This window comes from Balaenoptera borealis (genome assembly GCF_965194805.1).
Source record: "Balaenoptera borealis genome assembly, chromosome: 5".
Taxonomy (NCBI): Eukaryota; Metazoa; Chordata; class Mammalia; order Artiodactyla; family Balaenopteridae; genus Balaenoptera; species Balaenoptera borealis.
The window spans coordinates 103006087-103028112 of NC_138862.1; the positions used below are offsets into that span (position 1 = coordinate 103006087).

At 35.2% G+C, this 22026-nt stretch overlaps 1 long non-coding RNA gene across 1 annotated transcript in view; it reads left to right on the forward strand.

Moving 5' to 3' along the window:
- Nucleotides 1–19698, forward strand: part of LOC309629834 — an 87002-nt gene extending 67304 nt beyond the window's left edge. The window contains exon 3 of the long non-coding RNA XR_014245255.1: nt 19602–19698. This is a non-coding gene — a long non-coding RNA (uncharacterized lncRNA). The remainder of the gene's footprint in view (nt 1–19601) is intronic.
- Nucleotides 19699–22026: the final 2328 nt, after the last annotated feature.

Sequence of the window (22026 nt, forward strand, 5' to 3'; positions counted from 1 at the left end):
TAAGCCATAATGGGCTTGTATTCACATTTTGGTTAATTACTGGAAAAGATAATTTACTAATATTTTCTCATGTCACAAAATTACTCCCTGATGAGGTTTCTGTGCTGTAATGGAGATTACTCAAGAACCTTGACATTCATAGATTTAAAAAACATGTGTAATTTCAGCAGTTCCCAAGGGACACAGTGGTCCATAGCCTGTAGTGATTTAAGTTTTTGCTGAAGTATCCATTTGAGTGTGTTAATTGTGAGCAGAAATGGCACTAGAACTAGAAATGTCCTGAGCTAAAATCATAAAAGAGGACCAATTGAAACTTTTCAGAATCACCCAATTTTATCTTTTTGTTTAACCTTATTTAAGTGTTCTAACCTTAAGGGACCAATCTGGCAATGATTTTTGTGATATTACTTTACTTAACCAATTGGTCTATATAGCTGAATCATCTACACCAATGTTTATTTATCCTTTTTTGATTCATGATTTAAGTAAACCATTCCACATATGTGACAAGCAAACTGTATATTTTACATTGTTAATATTTCAGTATCAAGCCATCCTTAATTCAACAAATTCCACAGATGTAATATAACAAATTGTGTATCCTTTAAAAGTTAGGGCTAAGAAACAAATTCACATTTGCTTGCATGTTTTACATAAACTACATGTATAAATTAAGTAGTAGAACATTTATCTGTTGTATAATTAAATAAAACACCCCATTAAACTAGAAAAACAGTCACTGAGGCCATTCATGAGATTTCACACACTCAGGAGACTAAGCAGCTTCCAAATTCAATAAAATGCAATGACCCTGGAATCAGGCTGCCTGGGTTTGAATTCTGGTTCCTCCACTTACCTCTGTGACTTCAGGCAAGTTACTTAACCTCTCTGTGCCTATTCCTTACAGACTATAACAGTAAGGACCTCAGAAGTTTCTGTTGTGAGAATTAAATCAGATAATGCCTCGCAGAGTACTTGGCACACACTAAGGGCTTAGTAACTTTTAACTTTGCTGATGCTGACTCCCTGGCTGGGGGTGGTCTAATTTGAGAGAGTGGGTTAATTAGGTTCTTAACAGACTTAACCAATTTCCCAGACTGTATCTCAGCACAGTATTAGTTGTTGGTTTTTTTTTTTTGCTTCTTCTTCTTAGTTACTATATAATCTCATTCATCCAACTGACAGGCACTTATTTTCCCCTTTCTATAAATGAGGCAAATAAGAAAATTATGTTTTAGAACAGCTATAGCCGGAAACAGGAGAAAGAAACAGAAATAGATAGGAGAGAGACAGAGAGATTGAAATAGAAACAGTGATAGATGATAGAACATTAGATAGATAGGCCTATTAGAAGATTAGTAGGTAGGCAGATAAAATGGATGGATGGAAGGGTGGATGGAGAGAGAGAGAGAGAGAGAGAGAGAGATGATACACTGATGATATAGTTTATGTTAACATTCCAGTTAAAAGGTGATAACTTTTGTAGGGAAAGGGCTCTGAGAATAAAGAATAAGCTAATTTAATAAAAATAATAATTATATATTTAAAATTTGTCCCAAAACTTAAATGCTTAATGGGGAAACTTTTCCTGTATAGCCAGGAGAACAGAACATACAGTTTACAAGTCTATTTCAGTTTCTAATTTGTACAGTGTTAAAATATGATATTATTTGCCTGATTATATTGGCTCTGTACGTATAAATTTAAATAGCTATGATTCAATAAACTATTCCTTCAACTATAGAAAATGAAATTCAATGTGGGAAATCTCTCTCCACATCCCTCCCTCCCTTCCTCTCTTCCTCCGTTTATTCATTTATTACTTCTGTGTACAACTTCCATCTAATGTAGCCTATCAGCATCTGAAAAACAGTTTGAAGTCATAGTTATTCAGAACGTAACACTGCTTTAACTATTCATAAGACTCTGGACTTTTTGAGAAGATTACAAATAGTATTATTTTTAACTTTAAAAATAGAATTGAACACAGGGAACTCTACTCAATACTCTGTGATGAGGTATATGGGAAAAGAATCTAAAAAAGAGTGGATATATGTATATGTATAACTGATTCACTTTGCTGTACACCTGAAACTAACACAACACTGTAAATCAGCAATACTCCAATAAAAATTAAAAAAAAAAATAGAATTGAAGATAAATATGCCATAGGAAGCAAAATACTAAAAATATAAAATGTAGCCTTGAATGACTTAGAGTAACTTTTTTATACAAAACAAAAATAAAAACAAAATATTAACTCTTTCAGAACCTGAAAGATGGTGTAATAAAATATTTGAGGAAGTATTTACTTTCCTAACCCTAAAAGCCCCATTTTCTCCCTTTATAATTTCTTTATAAATTGGGGATACCCTAATAATAAAATAAAATCTGTTGCTTCAAAGTCTATTTCCAGAACACTCTGTTTTCAGTTCTGTAACAGCACTTACCATATTTTATAATTTATCAATGTGCCCTTCAGTCTCCCTCATCATCAGGTTGTCCAGTCCTTAAAAGATATTGACTATATCTTATTCATGTTTGTGACTCCCATGCTTGGCCTTGATTTCCTACATAGTATGTGTTCAAAATATTTTTAATAAATGAATGAAGAAGATGATTATTAGGGCATATGATATTAGGGCATATTATTAGGGCATACTTCACCAGTATTTGATTGTAAAGATACCAGTAATTACAAACAATTATAGAACTTTCTTGAGAAATATCAGAAGACAAGATGCTTTGACTGACAAGACAAAATATTTAGTATTAGAACTAGTTTATACAAAACGGTTATGCAAAGTAATCAGCTTACTTTCAAGTAATGAAGATAAGACAGAAACATTGAACCTGGGCCTATAGTTTCAATGCATATGAAAATGTCAGCCCCACAGAATATATTCTTTGCTAGGACATCTACCAGATTAGGAAAAACATTTATTTTGCCATCCATTCACATATTTATTTGATAACTTTTTTCCTGAGTGCTAACTAGTGTGTCAAATACATATACTGTAGTTTCCAAAATTCTTCTAAAATGGATTTCACAGTCAACAACATGAAACAGGAAATGAACATATTCAAAGAAATAGTTAAAGGGGTTACACATGCACAGGGGATGCAATGAGGACACAATGGGAAGAATCATCAATTTTACCTGTATGCAAATAAAGGTGTTAGAAAATGTAGCATTTAAATAGTTGTGGCAACTTTTTGAGTACAAACTTCAGGATATGTTGAATGTATGGAGCATCTGTTGCGTCAGAGTGACTAAGTTTCAAATAGAAATCACCAAAATTAAAGTGAGTTTTGCCCTCCAAGAATAAGTATCGCAAGAATCTGAAGGCAAAGACAAAAACCTGCTACCAAAATCCTGGACCTGTACACCAAACTCTTGAGCTTCATTTTGTTCTCCATGGACCTATGAAAATATTTCCTATTTGCTAAGCAACTGTAAGAACACCCCCAGTTATAAAAGCTTAGAATCAGAAACTGATGTGTATAGTGATGAATTTTCCAGAATACTTTATTCGCTAAATATCCATCAGTGGTGTGATGGAGCCACTTGACTGTTAAAATTTCAGGAATTTTGTGAGCTTTTGCTAAGTTAAATAAATAAGCAGAGGTATAAATACACAAAATTTTCTAATAATTTCACTATATTTTGCTACCATCTATGCTCTTGGGCTTATTTCTGCTATTGTATGCGTGGGGTAGAAATACTATGTAACATTGTGCTACTTCATATCTTTTCCCAACCCCATGTTCAGTGACCACATTGCTAGGAAATCAGCCACTGTGGAAGTCTTAACACCATGGAAACTGTCAAATACTACAAATCAGGGATTAATTTATTGTTTTCCTTATGGTCTAGACTTAAGAAAGTGATGAAGAAAATGTTATTTATACAGATTAAACTTAAATTAGGCATGCTTATATTCACATTGTGAGTAGCACAAACATTCAAGGAAATATCCTTCCAATATTCTAAAAACTATCATCTGATTCAGCAAAGAAGTTGCTCAAGTCATTGAAGAAGTAATGAAGGTCCAACATATATTTTCATTATTTCACTTTTGTCTTAATTGTCAATATAAGTAAAAATATCAACCAATATTTATGTTAAAATTATACTCATTTGTCATTTACAACCATAGTTTAGCTATATAGACAAGAGTCCAGCAAAAATCAATGAAAGCATTCTGAAAGAATCAATTGGTTATATAGAATTCACAACAAAGAATATTGTAAGCTTATTATGTACTGTGAGCTATATATCCTTATATCTCTAAAATTTATAATTATGTATATTTATATAAACATATATACATACATTCTGTCTATATTCTTAAGTTATCAAAATTCATGAAAGAATAAAGTTAAGCCCAAAAATGCATGTACATAGGTTTTGTACAGAGTTAGCTGAAGTGAATGGAATTGATTATAATTAAATTAGTTCTATAAACCTTACCCAAGATCCCAGTTCCAACTTATATCTTGTCCCCCTTTTATTTGTTCACTGTGTACTTCTTTTCTTGTCCCACTTATGACAATTGTTATTAGTTTGAAAATTTTTTGGTTTAATGTCTGTCTTCCTATATCCTCAACATAAGCCATTTGGAAGTAGGTCTGTGTCTATCTTGTTCTCTTCCAGATACACAGTGTCTATCATACACCTGAAATTGGTATAGTGGGAGTATTTATACCATGATTCATAGAAAATTCCCATTAAGTACTTGCCTTATAAACAAATAAGTGAATAACTAGAAGAATGAATACTCCTCAATGACCTTATTTTATTGTTATTTGAGCCATGGACACTGATGAGAGCATTCAGAAAAAGTTTGAATTTGTCAATAATGTGCTGTAGAAGAAAAAATAAGTCACTTTTTTAGCTGATTAACTCTTTCATAGCATTGAAACACTCAGAACTTCAAGGGAAAGTTTGCTCCCTCTTTCCTCTCTTTACCTCTTCATAAAGCTTTACCTAAATTGGGTAAATGCTAAAGAGAAATTTGCAGGGGGGAGGAATTTAGAATACAGAAAATTTAAAACACTATGCAATTTATTTTATAAGTCACCAGTACTTAAAAAAAAGGCCAAAAAAAAAAAAAAAACCCACAAGAAAAACAAACAAGAGCTTGTCTCCATTCTCCTCTGCTTAAATTTTCCCTTCTGCATATATAAATCAACAGCGTTGTTAAGAGGGGAAAAAAAGGAAGGGGGGTGGATATTTAGAGTTCTTGCAAGTTTTAGAACAATTAAAGTGTTGCTTAGACCTGTCTCCCTGATGACTTTCAGTCATGGGTTTGAGGAAGTTCTGGCTTAGACAAAAGCTCAGAAACCAATGAGATTCTTTTTTTTTCTTCTTTCTCAAAGCAGCCAATCAATCTATGATGGGCAGTACTGAATGTAGCAATTGCCTTTTTAAATGAGGATTAAAATTCTAAACCACTTACGGTCTTACAAGTTGTAGGACATTTAAGAAATGTTTTAAACACTTTAACAAATGCATTTAAACTAGGAGCAAAAAGAAAAAAGAAAAAATGTGTAATAAAAATACCTGAGGAGTAGGTTGTGAAATACTGAAATGATCATATGTTTATTTATAGATAAATCTAACAAGCAGATATAATATAGTTTCTTTGTTTTTAAAAACTCTCAAATATATGCCAATTAAATCCTCAATGCACTAACTTTATACTTGAATTGCCTTTGATTAAAAATATAACAACAATAAAGAGATCTGGAAAAACTAATTATGTCAAATTATAGTAATATGATTTTGATATCAGATTTTGAAAGGACCCCTAGGCATTTCATCATGAGATATTTTTATGCTTCTGTAAACTGTTCATTATTTGAAAAACAAAAGAGAGCACATGGCTTTTTTAAAGTAATTTTTTTAATAAAAATTGCCAAGCACAATCATAGCTATCCGAGGGAAAGTCATTATGTCATGAAGCAGTCTTCCAGATATCTAGATATAAGTATTAAGGTAGAGGAGTCCTTAAAGAACTGTAAAGTGCAAGTCACTTAATTTACCAAATTTGTATCTACTTCTTAGACCTTAAGGCTCTTCTTTCCCAGACCCAACACTGTAGGACCACAACATTCTAATTTCTGAATTGATAGAGCTGAAAATAATGAGTGAATTCAAAGCCTCCTGTGTGACAGCCAACAGAGGGGAAAATTCCTGAACAGTGAAAAATCTTCTAGAAATACACAGAACTATAATAAAAATGAGGAAAGGGAGAATTTATCAGTGAGCAGTTTTGAGAGGAAAGGTAGGGTTTCCTTCTGCACAGGCTCCAGGCATCCACGTAAGCCTCCATTAAAAACAATCAAAAAGTGAAAAATCTTTACTTTGTAATTACATCTCTGTGAGTTCTAAAAGCATTTTTTTTCTTTCCAAAAGCTCCCCATGACAATGTCAACTCCCTCTGGAATGACCATTACTCCAATATTATGCCCCTCAAAGTCAAATGTGCTCTCCAAAGCTTTGTAAACTCAGCCCCCCAAGGAACCACAACTAAATGATCATTGCTGCACCTACTTGTGATTCATGGCTTAAAGCATTTTCAGTTAACAAATTAGCATTGAGAATCAAAATTTTAGTCCACGGACATTAGATGAGATACATAATAGACAAAGGAATCAAGAACTCACTGAGTGGCAGAATACTATCTACTATGAACTTCTACAGGCTCAATGATTTGACCTATGGCCCTCGACCCAGTGAGACACTTGAAGTAACCATTTATCACTGGATGCTATGAGTGTAAAATCTTCCACTTCATAAATATGCAAAAGAGGACATATTGCTAGGATTAAAATATGCATACAATATGGGTAGGCCTCAAGCATAAGAAGTTATAGGTGGGAAGGTGGGTGACCCATGAATGAACTCTTCTTGATGTGTTAGTATGTCCCAACCCACAGCTAAAAAAATTTCCTTTAGCTTTTTCAACCTTGGATTTGTAGCTCCACATTTTGAAACAGCTATTGAATGTAAGGGTATTAGAATTAACGAGGTTATAAGCAGTCAACACATGGCCTTTGTGAAATAAAAACATGTTTATACTGTGAAAGTAATGGACTATGGTTAAACTAGCCAGACCACCCAATTCATCTCATTAAGAAGCACATTCTGGAATGTAGTCAGGAAGTGTAATTGAAAAGAGAAAATGATGTGTCCCTCCCTCCAGCTACTAATACGACTGGCAATACTGTCTTTTCATGGTTCTCAATATTTTAAGGTGGATAGTTTATGTTTTTAAAATAAACCAGTAGTCTGTTTCTCAGTTTTTGCTGAATTAGCCTTATCTCATATGTACATACATATTAAAAACATAAATGTAAGTAAAGTGTTGTTCAATGACCTGAAGTAAATAAAGTTGTTGATTGTTTCACCGTTCTGTGGTGATACATAGGTCTTAAGGGATAGATGTTAATTCTATGAAAAGCTGACCTGGCTAAAATGAAAAATAGCATTAGTAAAATACAGAAGCAAATGTAGTCAACAGCCCACTACAGAAGTATGTTTCACACATCTTTTGATGACTTAGTTCAGTTAAATTCATGAGCCATAAAGCACAGAGCAATAAAATCCATTCCTTGTTCTTCTGTTGAATAAAAGTATTGCTAATCATGCTTGAAAAGCCATTGCCTTTGAAAAGACACTGTAATTCCAGTTAGAGAGAAGACTAAATAACTACAGATATTTTTCCATTTTGACAAGCAATTGATGAAAACAGCATTGTGAATCTTCTTCTAAAATTCTTCAAAATAACTAATAAAAAGGGTTTTGGTCATCCATGCTCCTACACTGATCAAATGCCAAGTGAAAGTGTCCACAAAAATCAACTCATTTACAAAATTCCTCTTTTTACCTATTTTGTTTTCTAAGAATATGGTGACCCATAGATGGAACAGGGAAGATGTTAATTTTGGATGTTAGGATGTTTAATATTTTTCTCTACAAGTTTATGTAAAAGTAACTGAACCTTAAAATAAACTTAATCTACACTAAAAAGCACTTTAACGCATTATAGTGAGTCATATAGAGTTTTATTTTGCCTAATTCATCTCCTTCCATACATATTTAAATTCCTGTGTTGATCATGAAAACAAATCGGTAAACACATAACTGTTTATTATAAATTTGGGGGACTTCATTTTTTAAATTAAACTTTCTCAGATAGCTTTATCTTATCTTAAAAAGCTATCACTGGAGTGTGACCAAAGATTATGAATATAGCAAAATGCTGGGGGACATTCCTAAGTACATTTAACACTCACTATAAAATTTTGAAAATTCATTTGGGGGAAAATTGGTTTGGGGGCTTTAAATGAAAATATGAGGAAAAAACCCCAAAATTTATTAAATTCTTTCCAGTTTAATGCAATTCCTCCAAAAATTAAAATTTAATATTTAAATGATTGTTAATATTACTCATATTATTCTACAACTGATATTTGTTTTGGCTATTTATATGTATTGGACTATTTTCAATGGAATTTCAAGTATAAGACACAATTAGAAACAGGTTACTGAACAACGCGTCACAAGGACTGAAGGGCAGAGGCCAAGGGAATGTGGGTAGTCACAGATTTTTCCCTTAAGCACCTCAAGCCACAATTCACAAAGGTGAAGGTAGTTCCTCTTTTAGGGCTTTTATGGGGAGCTGCTGAGCAAAGAGCACCATTTCTAACTCCAAGGTTGCTTTGATGGTAATAATAATGCAATTTGACATAATGAGCACCAGCTATTTGCTAGATGCTGTTCAAAATGTTTATTGACTCAATGACTCTTCACAGCAACCCTGTGCTAGGTGTTAATACGATATTTATTTTATAAATGAGAAAACAGTCAGAGAGTAGGTTGTTTATTTACCTCAGAACTAGTTAACTGGTTAGTAAAGTGAAGGAGGCAGGGTGGAATGAGAGGGTCCCAGTTATTGCCTAGGCCATGTAAATTAATAGAACTCTCCTGTCTGAGTTTGTCTGGTAAACTGATAGCCTGGGCTACTAATTCAATTTCCATGAGGAGTGAGAATCATCTTGGGAAAGGACTATACCTGAAGAAGTGGGGACCCAGGTGTGACCAGCCTGAGCTGGGAGCAATGCCTTGGCATAAGGGTGTAAGGGAGAAACAATTCTCATCACCTCAAAAAATCTGTCATTCAAACTTATCTCCTGGTCTAGCTCCAATGAACAATCAAGTCTGTGGATAGAGGTTATAGCTGCAGTAAAAACTGACAAAGCTGTCTCACTAGAAACTCTGTAAGGCCCTGAGACACTGCAGGAGAGGACAGTGCAACTAACATATGTGATACAGAAATAATCCAAGGCAGGAAATTTAGTCACTTAACTTTGGAAATAGTGCTTCTCCAAGAACTTTAGGTCTCTGAATTTCCCCAAGTCTAAATTATCTGTGAGTCTCTTATACCTATTGTATCCTGAGAAAACTGTGAATTGTGGAGTTGCTAAACTTACCCATTAAATCCCAATTTCATTACTATTATCCAAAAGAAACATGGAAACAAATTATGTAAAAATAAAATATACAAAAAAACTATGAGACTGTTCCTTATATGCTCACCAAACAACTAAGTAACCTGATTCCTGAGTGTTTACCCTAGATAAATGAAAACATATGTTCACACAAAACTTATGTTCACTTATATGCTCACAGCAGCTCTATTAATAAACACCACAAACTGAAACAACCCACATAGCCTTCAAGGACAAATGAGAGTATATACATTGGTATATGCAGTCAATGGAATATTACTCAGAAACAAAAAAGAATGAATTAGTGGCACACGCACAATTTCAACAACTGTCAAAGGCATTATGCTGAGTAAAAGAAAACAATCTCAAAAGGTTACATACTATATAATTCTATTTATCTGACACCCCTCAAACACCACTATTATGGAGAAGAGATCAGTGATTCTCAAGGATTATGGGGAGGAGGGAGCAACGATAAAGGATAGTATAAGGAAATTCTTTGCATTGATAGAATCATTCTGCATCCTGATTGTGGTGGTAGTTACCCAAATATAAACATGTTAAAATTCATAGAACTGAACACCAAAGGAAAAAGTGTCGAATTTACTAAGTGATACCTTTAAAAATGATAAATAAGCAAACAAAAATACCTATTAATGATCTTAGCATATAGGTTGAAGTGTCAATAAAATGATTTACTTTTAGATAAGAATTTTTTAAAAGCTATAAAAGAGGGGGGCTGACACAGAAGCAAGAGGAACTCCAACCCTGCAGCCTGATGAAAGGAGACTTCAAATGCAGTAAGTTAGACAAACTGAGAAGACAAAGAAACATGTTGCAGAAGAAGGGGCAAGATAAAAACCCACAAGACCAAATAAATGAAGAGGAAATAGGCAAGCTACCCCAAAAAAGAAATCAGAATAACGATAGTAAAGATATCCAAAATCTCGGAAATAAAATGGAGAAAATAAATGTTTAACAAGGACCTAGAAGAACTACAGAACAAACAAACAGTGATGAACAACACAATAACTTAAATTAAAAAAACACTAGAAAGAATCAATCTCAGAATAACTATCAGAATATCAATATCAGACAGAAGAATGGATAAGTGAGCTGGAAGATAGAACGGTGGAAATAACTGCTGCGGAGCAGAATGAAGAAAAAAGAATGAAAAGAATTGAGGGCAGTCTCAGAGACATCTGGGACAACCTTAAATGCACCAATATTTGAAGTATAGGGGTCCCAGAAGAAGAAGAGAAAGACGAAGGGTCTGAGAAAATATTTGAAGAGATTACAGTCAAAAACTTCCTTAACATGGGAAAGGAAATAGTCAATCAAGTCCAGGAAGCACAGAGAGTCCCACACAGGATAAACCCAAGGAGAAACACACTGAGACAGATATTAATCAAACTAACCAAAATTAAATACAAATAAAAAATATTAAAAGCAGCAAGGGAAAAGCAACAAATAACGTAAAAGGGAATTCCCATAAGGTTATCAGCTGACCTCTCAGCAGAAACTCTGGAGGACAGAAGGAAGTGGCATGATATATTTAAAGTGATGAAAGGGGAAAACTTACAACCAAGAATACTCTACCCAGCAAGGGTCTTATTCAGATTTGACAGAGAAATCAAAAGCTGTACAGACAAGCAAAAACTAAAACAATTCAACACCACCAGACCAACTTTGCAACAAACGCTAAAAGAACTTCGTTAGGCAGGAAACACAAGAGAAGAAAAAGACCTTTAAAAACAAACCCAAAACAATTAAGAAAATGGTAGTAGGAACATACATATAGATAATTACCTTAAATGTAAATGGATTAAATGCTCCAACCAAAAGACACAGACTGGCTGAATGGATACAAAAATAAGACCCATATAAATGTTGTCTACAGGAGACCCACTTCAGACCCAGGGACACATACAGAGTGAAAGTGAGGGGATGGAAAAAGATATTCCATAAAAATGGAAATAAAAAGAAAGTTGGAGCAACAATACTCATATCAGATAAAATAGACTTTAAAATAAAGAATGTTACAAGAGACAAGGAAGGACACTACATAATGCTCAAGGGATCAATCCAAGAAGAAGATATAACAATTGTAAATATTTATGCACCCAACATAGGAGCACCTCAATACATAAGGCAAATGCTAACAGCCAAAAAAGGAGAAATCCACAGTAACACAATAATGGTGGGGGACTTTAACACTCCATTTACACCAATGTATATATCATCCAGACAAAAATTAATAAGGAAACACAAGCCTTCAATAACACATTAGACCAGATAGACTTAAATGATATTTATAGGACATTCTGTCTGAAAGTAGCAGAATACACTTTCTTCTCAAGTGCACGCGGAACATTCTCCAGGATAGACCACATCTTGGGTCACAAATCAAGCCTCAGTAAATTTAACAATACTGAAGTTGTATCAGGCATCTTTTCTGACCACAACACTATGAGATTAGAAATCAATTACAGGAAAAAAAAAAAACTGTAAAAACCACAAACACATGGAGGCTAAACAGTGTGTTGCTAAATAACCATGAGATCACTGAAGAAATCAAAGAGAAAATCAAAAAATACCTAAAAACAAATGACAACAAAAACACAACAACCCAAAACCTATGGGACACAGCAAAAGCAGTTCTAAGAGGGAAGTTTATAGCAATACAATCATACCTCAAGAAACAAGAAACATCTCAAATAAACAACCTAACCTTACACCTAGAGCAACTAGAGAAAGAAGAGCAAACAAAACCTAAAGTTAGTAGAAGGAAAGAAATCATAAAGGTCAGAGCAAAAATAAATAAAAAAGAGATGAAAAAACAATAACAAAGATCAATAAAACTAAAAGCTGGTTCTTTGAGAAGATAAACAAAATTGATAAACCTTTAGCCAGATTCATTAAGAAAAAAAGGGAGAGGACTCAAATCAGTAAAATCTGAAATGAAAAAGGAGAAATTACAATGGACACCGGAGAAATACAGAGGATCATAAGAGACTACTACAAGCAACTCTATGCCAATAAAATAGACAACCTGGAAGAAATAGACAAATTCTTAGAAAAGTACAACCTTCCAATACTGAACAAGGAAGAAATAGAAAATATGAACAGACAAATCAGAAGTAATGAAATTCAAACTGTGTTTAAAAATCTTCCAGCAAACAAAAGTCCAAGACCAGATGGCTTCACAGGCAAATTCTATCAAACAATTAGAGAAGAGCTAACAGCCATCCTTCTCAAACTCTTCTAAAAATTACAGAGGGAAGAACACTCCCAGACTCATTCTATGAGGCCACTATCACCCTGATACCAAAACCAGACAAAGATATCACAAAAAAAGAAAACTACAGGTCAATATCTCTGAGGAACATAGATGCAAAAATCCTCAGCAAAATACTTGCAAACAGAATCCAACAACACATTAAAAGGACCATGTGCCATGATCAAGTGGGATTTATCCCAGGGATGCAAGGATTATTTAATATACACAAATCAATCAACGTGATACACCATATTAACAAATTGGAGGATAAAACCATATGATCATCTCAATAGATGCAGAAAAAGCTTTCAACAAAATTCAACACCCATTTATGATAAAAACCCTCCGGAAAGTAGACACAGAGGGAACTTACTTCAACATAATAAAGGCCATATATGACAAACCCACAGCAAATATCATTCTCAATGGTGAAAAACTGAAACCATTTCCACTAAGATAAGGAACAAGACAAGGTTGCCCACTCTCACCACTATTATTCAACATAATTTTGGAAGTTTTAGCCACAGCAATCAGAGAAGAAAAAGAAATAAAAGGAATCCAAGTCAGAAAAGAAGAAGTAAAGCTGTCACTGTTTGCAGATGACATGATACTATACAGAGAGAACCCTAAAGATGCTACCAGAAAGCTACTAGAGCTAATCAATGAATTTGGTAAAGTAGCAGGATACAAAATTAATGCACAGAAATCTCTTGCATTCCTATACACTAACAACAAAAGATCAGAAAGAGAAATTAAGGAAACGATCCCATTTACCATTGCAACAAAAATAATAAAATACCTAGGAATAAACCTACCTAAGGAGACAAAAGACCTGTATGCAGAAAACTATAAGATACTTATGAAAGAAATCAAAGACAACACAAACAGATGGAGAGATATACCATGTTCTTGGATTGGAAGATTCAATATTGTGAAAATGACTATACTACCCAAAGCAATCTACAGATTCAATGCAATCCCTATAAAATTACCAGTGGAATTTCTCACAGAACTAGAACAAAAAATTTTACAATTTGTATGGAAACACAAAAAGACCTCAAATAGCAAAAGCAATCTTGAGAAACAAAAATGGAGCTGGAGGAATCAGTCTCCCTGACTTCAGACTATACTAAAAAGCTACATTAATGAAGACAGTATGGTACTGGCACAAAAACAGAAATATAGATCAATGGTACAGGATAGAAAGCCCAGAGATAAACCCACGCACCTATGGTCACCTAATCTATGACAAAGGAGGCCAGAATATACAATGGAGCAAAGACAGCCTGTTCAATAAGTGATGCTTGGAAAACTGTACAGCTACATGTAAAAGAATGAAATTAGAACACTCCCTAACACCATACACAAAAATAAAGTCAAAATGGATTAAACACCTAAATGTAAGGCCGGACACTCTAAAACTCTTAGGAAAAACCTAGGCAGAACACTCTTTGACATAAATCACAGCAAGATCTTTTTTGACCCACCTACTAGAGTAATGAGAATAAAAACAAAAATAAACAAATGGAACCTAATTAAACTTAGAAGTTTTTGCACAGCAGAAGGAAACCATAAAGAAAAGACAACCTTCAGAATGGGAGAAAATGTCTGCAAATGAACCAAGTGACAAAGGATTAATCTCCAAAATTAATTAACAAGCAGCTCATGCAGCTCAATATCAAAAAACAAACAACCCAGTCAAAAAATGGGCAGAAGACCTAAATAGACATTTCTCTAAAGAAGATATACAGATGGCCAAGAGGTACATGAAAAGATGCTCAACATCACTAATTATTAGAGAAATGCAAGTCAAAACTACAATGAGGTATCACCAGACACCGGTTAGAATGGGCATCATCAGAAAATCTACAAACAACAAATGCTGGAGAGGGTGTGGAGAAAAGGGAACCCTCTTGCACTGTTGGTGGGAATGCAAACTGATACAGCCACTATGGAGAACAGTATGGAGGTTCCTTAAAAAACTAAAAATAGAACTACCATATGACCCAGCAATCCCACTACTGCGCATATACCCAGAGAAAACCATAATTCAAAAAGACACATGCACCCCAATGTTCATTGCAGCACTATTTACAACAGCCAGGACATGGAACCAACCTAAATGTCCATCATTAGAAGAATGGAAAGGAACAAAATTGGGTCATTTGTAGAGACGTGGATGGACCTAGAGACTGTCATACAGAGTGACGTAAGTCAGAAAGAGAAAGACAAAAATCGTATATTAACACATATATGTGGAATCTGAAAAAATTGGTATAGACAATCTTATTTACAAAACAGAAATAGAGACACAGATGTAGAAAACAAACTTATGGATGCCAAGAGGGAGGGGAGTGGGATGAACTGGGAGATGGGGATTGACATAGATACACTACTGATACCATGTATAAAATACCTAACTAATGAGAACCTACAGTATAGCACAGGGAATGCTACTCAGTGCTCTGTAATGATCTAAATGAGAAGGAAATCCAAAAAAGAGGGGATATATGTATACATATAGCTGATTCACTTTGCTGTACAGTATAAACTAACAGAATATTTTAAAGCAACTCTACTCCAATAAAAAAATAAAGCTATAAGAGAATTAGAGAGAAATAATTACAAACTGCACGTCTCAACGTCAGTTATCAGCTATGAGTCAATCTCATGTTAAGAACAGAATAGGAAACAGATGTAATTGCTAAGGCTCTCTTAAGAGCAAACACCTTTTGTTTTAGTTCAGCTCCGCAAATAACGTATTGAGCTCCTCCTGCACCCTTCTGTCTTGAGTGGCCCCAGAGATACCAACAAAAGTGGGGGTAGTCACTTAAGCACAGCTAGTTTAGTGGAGTTTTCACTAAATGAGTTGCCTCAGTTGGGTTACCGGGACAACACTTAGTTCAGCAGATCTAATACTTAGAACTTTTCTATGAAGATTTTGTATTCTTTGGCAGAATATCCTGTTCTGAGGCATAAAGGACTCATCCGGCATTTTCCCCCTTCTCTGTTTATTTGCCTCTGCCCTATAAAACTCTGAACAGCTTCAAAGCCAAACACTGTACCCAGCAAAGAACTTCGTGTTTGGCCCTGCTCTATGCACTTCACACAGAAGGTGTTCACATAGAAGAGTAACTACAGAATTTAAAGAGGGTGGGGAAGAGAGCTTTATTTTAGGATTTCTTTCTTCCACTGAAAGCAGGCATTCTGTTTTTTAATCCTTTAACTCACCTTTCCCACATTCTAGAAGTCACATTAGAAAAGTCATAAATTGTAAACACAAGATTGACTTGTTGATAACCATAGGAAACTCACTTTGATGAATTTCATAACTTCTCAAAATTACTTTGGAAACTTTCATGTAATTATATCTGGACAAGAACAGAGTAAGATGGAGTTCCTGTTAGAAGAATTTCAGAGAGGACCTCTAAGTCTTTTGTGTGCGTTTGTTTTTATCACCTGAAATCCATTCTTACCCTTAGCCTTCTATTTTGTGGCAGAGAACATGGTTTAGCTTACCTATTCTCTCTCTTTCCTCATCTTATTCTTCACCTTCAGTGTCCCTGGTAGAAAATTTGAGTCATTCTCTAATTCACACAAAAGGGCTTTTTTACTCAGAGATTATGCTATAGTCAAGTACTCCTGAATCTCTTCTTAATTGAAGCCTAAATGATCTGTTTGGATTGACAAACAGAATCCTTTCCTCCAGTAGCACATTTTTTTTCCATCTGGGCGCTATTTGCTAAAGCAATTCTCTCAGTCATGCAGCGGTAGCTGTGGCCTTCTCACTTGCTTTACCAAGTCTGCAGAAAAGGCAATGAAAGAGAAGGCAGCAGGAATCTCGAATTCTTTCTCTCTTGGGCAGAGGGGTAGGACTATCACCTACGCTGGGTGCACTTTCAGAACAGGCTAGAAAGGAGAAGAAAAACTAACAAGAGTCCAAAATCCTTCATTTCACAGTTACTCAGTGTGTCCTGTTTTACATTAAGGTCAATGATAGTGGTGTTTATGCAGCTCTTTTTTTCTCAGTAATTTGGCCACAAGTTTCTATTTAATTTTCTGTGGAGACTAAAAGTATGCACTGATGTGATTTTTAACTGAACCAGAGCTCCTGTGCTAGGGAATCACACTTTAAATAAGGGTGTACTTGTTTTTTCCACCATCCTAACCCCCCAAGAATTTAAGATGGCATCCTTCAGGCCAGAGAAGCTTGCCTTCCTGTGGTTGCATTAATTCATGTCCTTCATTTGGGCATTAACATGAAGAAATCCACCAGCAAACCCCATGTATCCCTGGCATTAACACCTCAGTGGAGTGTAAATTGAAGGTAACTACTCACCCATGAGTAAAAGTGGATTGATGAATCACATAAGAGGATGATGGATGGGCTAACAGGCTAGGCAGGCAGTGCTTATAACTGGCTTTGAACTGGAGTGGCTGAAAAATATTCTTCCATCTTTTGCCCTACCTTGCTTCAAAGTTTTAATTCATTGCTCTTTATCTCTAGCAAGATAAAAGGGAGTTCACCACCACATAGACAGTAATTTGATACAAAGGACTGTCCAGATCACAAAAGGTTTGTAAACAAACATCATCCGGACCCTGCCATCCCCCCGCCCTCTCCCTGGGTCTCAAGGATCTGTGCCGTGAAAGCAGCTGATTAATGCACGAGAGCCATTTGCCATGGATGAGGTATCCTTACTCTACCACTTGCTGCTGGAGCTGTTGGCTCTGGCTGTGCATTAGAGAGAGCTTTTAGTTTTCCATCGCAGGGTCTTGTTATTTGAGTTGTTTGCAAACAAAGCCTCTGCTTTCAGAGGTGTTGCTCTCAGCTGCAGGTACTAACTGACATACTTCATTAGTTCACAAGAGCCAAACAGTTGCAAATAAAGATTTTTCTTTTTTTTTTTTTCCCCAAAAAACAAGGAGGAGGTGATGAGCATTCCTTATCAGTTACTTCATTATTGTTTGAGATTCATTTCACACAGCTTTATCCTATTCTAATCATATTAACCATGTTTTTCATTTTCTGTATTCTGAGGCTTTGACATCTTGGGGCCTTGCTGACCCAGGAGAGACTGTCCCTCCAGGGTTAGCCAATTCCTAGATAGTAAACAACTCACTTGTGAGCATACCTTTGTTATTCAAAGCAGTCAATCTAGAGCCCTGTACCCTAAGCTCCTTCCTTTATTAGGGTCTCTCACTCCAGGCCATTATCTACCCTCTCTAATCATACCAGAGTCAGGAACCAGATAAGCAGCTCCTATGCCCCAGGGTCTGCTGAAATTATTCAAACTAGTCATTCCTAAACCTGCTTACCTTGCTTTGCTGTTTCCTTCTAAGGAAACTACAATAAGCCTCCTGCCCATGATTTCCCTCACCTCCCTCCACCTCCTGACCCATCTTGATGCCTGCCTGTGCCATTCCCTTATGTGTCTGCTGTGACTCCTGTTCCTAGGGAACTACCCAAGTATAATAAGCTTCTTCCTTCATAATACTCATTTCCAGGTCTGAGTATCTTACCATACCTGATGAAAGCAAATACCCTTAAAAGACTGATTTAAACCTTGTATTTTTTTCTTTTCCTTTTCTTATTCTCAAAAGGTGATTGTCAATCAAAACTTTTTCTAAGCATGAGCATCATTAAGTCAACCATTTAGCTGAACTAATTTAACTTAGCAAGACTTCTACTTTAGTGAGATTCTTTGGCTTTGCTGAAAAAGCCACCATATTCATAACCGTACTCCTGTTTTAAATGCGTCTCTGCTCTTTCTTTAACTTTTATTACTTAACCACTGATGCTTCAGTTTCCTAATCTATAAAATCTAATCACTCATTCTATCATTCAGCACATACGAAGTGAAATGCATACTATATGTCAGAAAATGTGTTAAGTTACAAAGATAAATATATGTATACCCTTTAGGGATCTCAAAGAGCTGAAGAGGGAGGACCTCACTATAAGGGGAGGGAATTTAAATAAATCTGCATCACTTAAATAGTGGAGAAGAGCAGATTGTTATTCAAGAGGGCTACAAAGATATCAAAACTTGAACCATCATGGAATTTACTTAAAATAGTGAAGATTCCACAGTGTCTGGAATAGCTGTCCCTGGATGCTGTAAAGGTAGGTTGTGATCAAACAGTAAAGATTCTTAAATGACAAACAAAAGGAATTTAGACTTTATCCTGCAGTAGTAAGGGGTTAAAGCAGGAGAGTGTTATAATACTCTAGATTTCTACTTTACAATGATAATGTTGTTAGCAATTTGAAGGACTGATTGAAGGAGAAATAGACCAAAAGTAGTAATATTGGTTGGTAGGCTCTCACTACTTTCCAAATGGGAGATAATGAATATTCATCTCAGACAGGGGCAGTAAGAGAAAAGAATAGTTTCAAATGATAATTAGAAGATTGAGTCTAAAAAGAACAAGGGTGATTTAATATGGGAAGAAGAGGAAATCTAGAAGGTTTCCAATTGCTCTTACATAGATAACTAGCGATACCATTAATGATGCAGAGAACAAAGAAAAGTCAATGCACAACTCTACAAATTCCCTATTTTCATGCTGAACAAATTATACTAACTAAAAGACAAAAAGAAATTTCAAATATGTTGAAATTTGTGATACAGGCCCAAAAATTGTTAGAAGGAAATAGAAAAATAATTAAGTTTAGAAAACATAGTTATGTACTGCATTTTCAATATTATGCAAAAATTATTATAATTGCTTTTCAAAAAGCAATTGTAACAAAAGATAAAACTTATTCATTAATCACTTTGAAATATTTTTAGACCAGACCCATTTTTTTTTTTTTTTTTTTTTTTTTTTTTTTTTTTTTTTTTTTTTTTTTTTTTTTTTTTTTTATTTATGGCTGTGTTGGGTCTTCGTTTCTGCGCGAGGGCTTTCTCTAGTTGCGGCAAGTGGGGGCCACTCTTCATCGCGGTGCACGGGCCTCTCATTATCTCGGCCTCTCTTGTTGCGGAGCACAGGCTCCAGACGCGCAGGCTCAGTAATTGTGGCTCACGGGCTTAGTTGCTCCGCGGCATGTGGGATCTTCCCAGACCAGGGCTCGAACCCGTGTCCCCTGCATTGGCAGGCAGATTCTCAACCACTGCGCCACCAGGGAAGCCCCAGACCCATTTTTAAAGCCAGATCTTTAGATTAATCTATGTTACATTTTTACTTACTAAAGTTTCAATAAAAATTACTGAGTCACACTCCGTCCACATTATTTCACTAACACTGCTCACTATTCAACTACATTTTTAGAAAGTAAGATTCAAAGGCAGATGTGACTCTCATACCAACAATTAGAATAGTTTTGGGACTTCCCTGGTGGCCCAGGGGTTAAGAATCCGCCTGACAATGCAGGGGACACGGGTTCGAGCCCTAGTCCAGGAAGATCCCACATGCCGCGGAGCAACTAAGCCTGTGTGCCACAACTAATGAGCCTGGGTTCTAGAGCCTGCAAGCCACAACTACTGAGCCTGCGTGCCACAACTACGGAAGCCCACACACCTAGAGCCCGTGCTCCACAACAAGAGAAGCCACTGCAATGAGAAGCCTGTGCACCACAACGAAGACCCAACACAGCCAAAAATAAATAAATAAATTAAAAAAAAAAAAAAAAAAGAATAGTTTTGAGTCCCTAAATGTTATTATAAAGAATTCTAACTCACTGACTTTTATTTGAATGCCTTTTTTTTGTGCCAAAATTTAGAGTAAATTGCAGATATATATGTGAATAGATTTCACATAGCATATCTGCAAAATAAAATGAACAAAATGCATTGCTTAAAATTTGTTATGTGTAATGTTTTACCCCAAGAAGCTCTAAAAAGATCAAAGCTATAACCTCAGTACTGCAGATGATACCATAACTATCATAGTACATCATTAAATATTGGAAACAGACAATTTGTTTTAATATTACTATAGAGACTTTATAGATAATGAGCACCAATTGCTTGAACTATAGTCAGAGCATATTTTTACAGAGCATGATCTTATGAGAAAAATAAATTATTCAGGAAAAAAATCCCAATGAAGAAAAATGACCTATAATGTGAATGCCAGTGCCTGTTTGGCAGGAGCCATTGGATCAATGTCAGAGAACAATTACACACAGCACACCTCCAAGCTCTGCAAGCCTGGAAACAATGGCAAATGTATCTCAATAATACCAAGATTTAATATCAAGAAAAATACCTAGATATGTAGTATCACATACAAGGTATAAATTTTGGATAAGTCCACCCATTAACATCTTTGGAAAGAAAAATGGACACATAGTTTTATTAAAAAATGAGTACACAGCTATCAAATATATCAGTCCAGGTTTAGATAATGTTTGGAATGTGGGGAATTTTTGTGTCTTTGTTGAACTTTCTTGATCATTTGTTAAGTTATGCAATTGCTTATATGATTTCAATTTAAGATGGCAGGGGTTGTTTAAAAAAAAGATCATCAATAAAGTAAAATCCTGTGTTAAAGAAATCCTTCACATTACATTAGATAAGACTGATAAAATTTTAAAGAAAAAATTATGAGAGAAAAACCAGTTTTTCAAGAAAGCCCTAATATGACATTTCCATGTAAGACTCTCTCTCTTTCATAAACAAATTTACCAAATGGAAAATAAAATGATTGTAGGGCTTCCCTCGTGGTGCAGTGGTTGAGAATCTGCCTGCTAGTGCAGGGGACACGGGTTCGAGCCCTGGTCTGGGAAGATCCCACATGCCGTAGAACAGCTGGGCCCGTGAGCCACGATTACTGAGCCTGCGCATCTGGAGCCTGTGCTCTGCAACAAGAGAGGCCGCGATGGTGAGAGGTCCGCGCACGGCGATGAAGAGTGGCCCCCGCTTGCCACGGCTAGAGAAAGCCCTCGCACAGAAACAAAGACCCAACACAGCCATAAATAAATAAATAAATTAATTAAATTAAAAAAAAAAAAAAAAAGAAATGAAGTGTGTACTGATACACACTTCATGGGTGAATCTTGAAAACATGTTATGTGTGAAAAAAAAAAAATGATTGTAAAATATTATGTATTGGATGATTTCTATATTAAACATATATGGATGTGTGTATATGTATCCAAATATAATATAAAGTAACTTTAAAAATAATAAAATTCTTAAAATAATGATTAACATTTATGAGATTTTAAAGATTGTGACTCATATCCATTTTATGATAATCAAAACTCAAAAATGATTTGG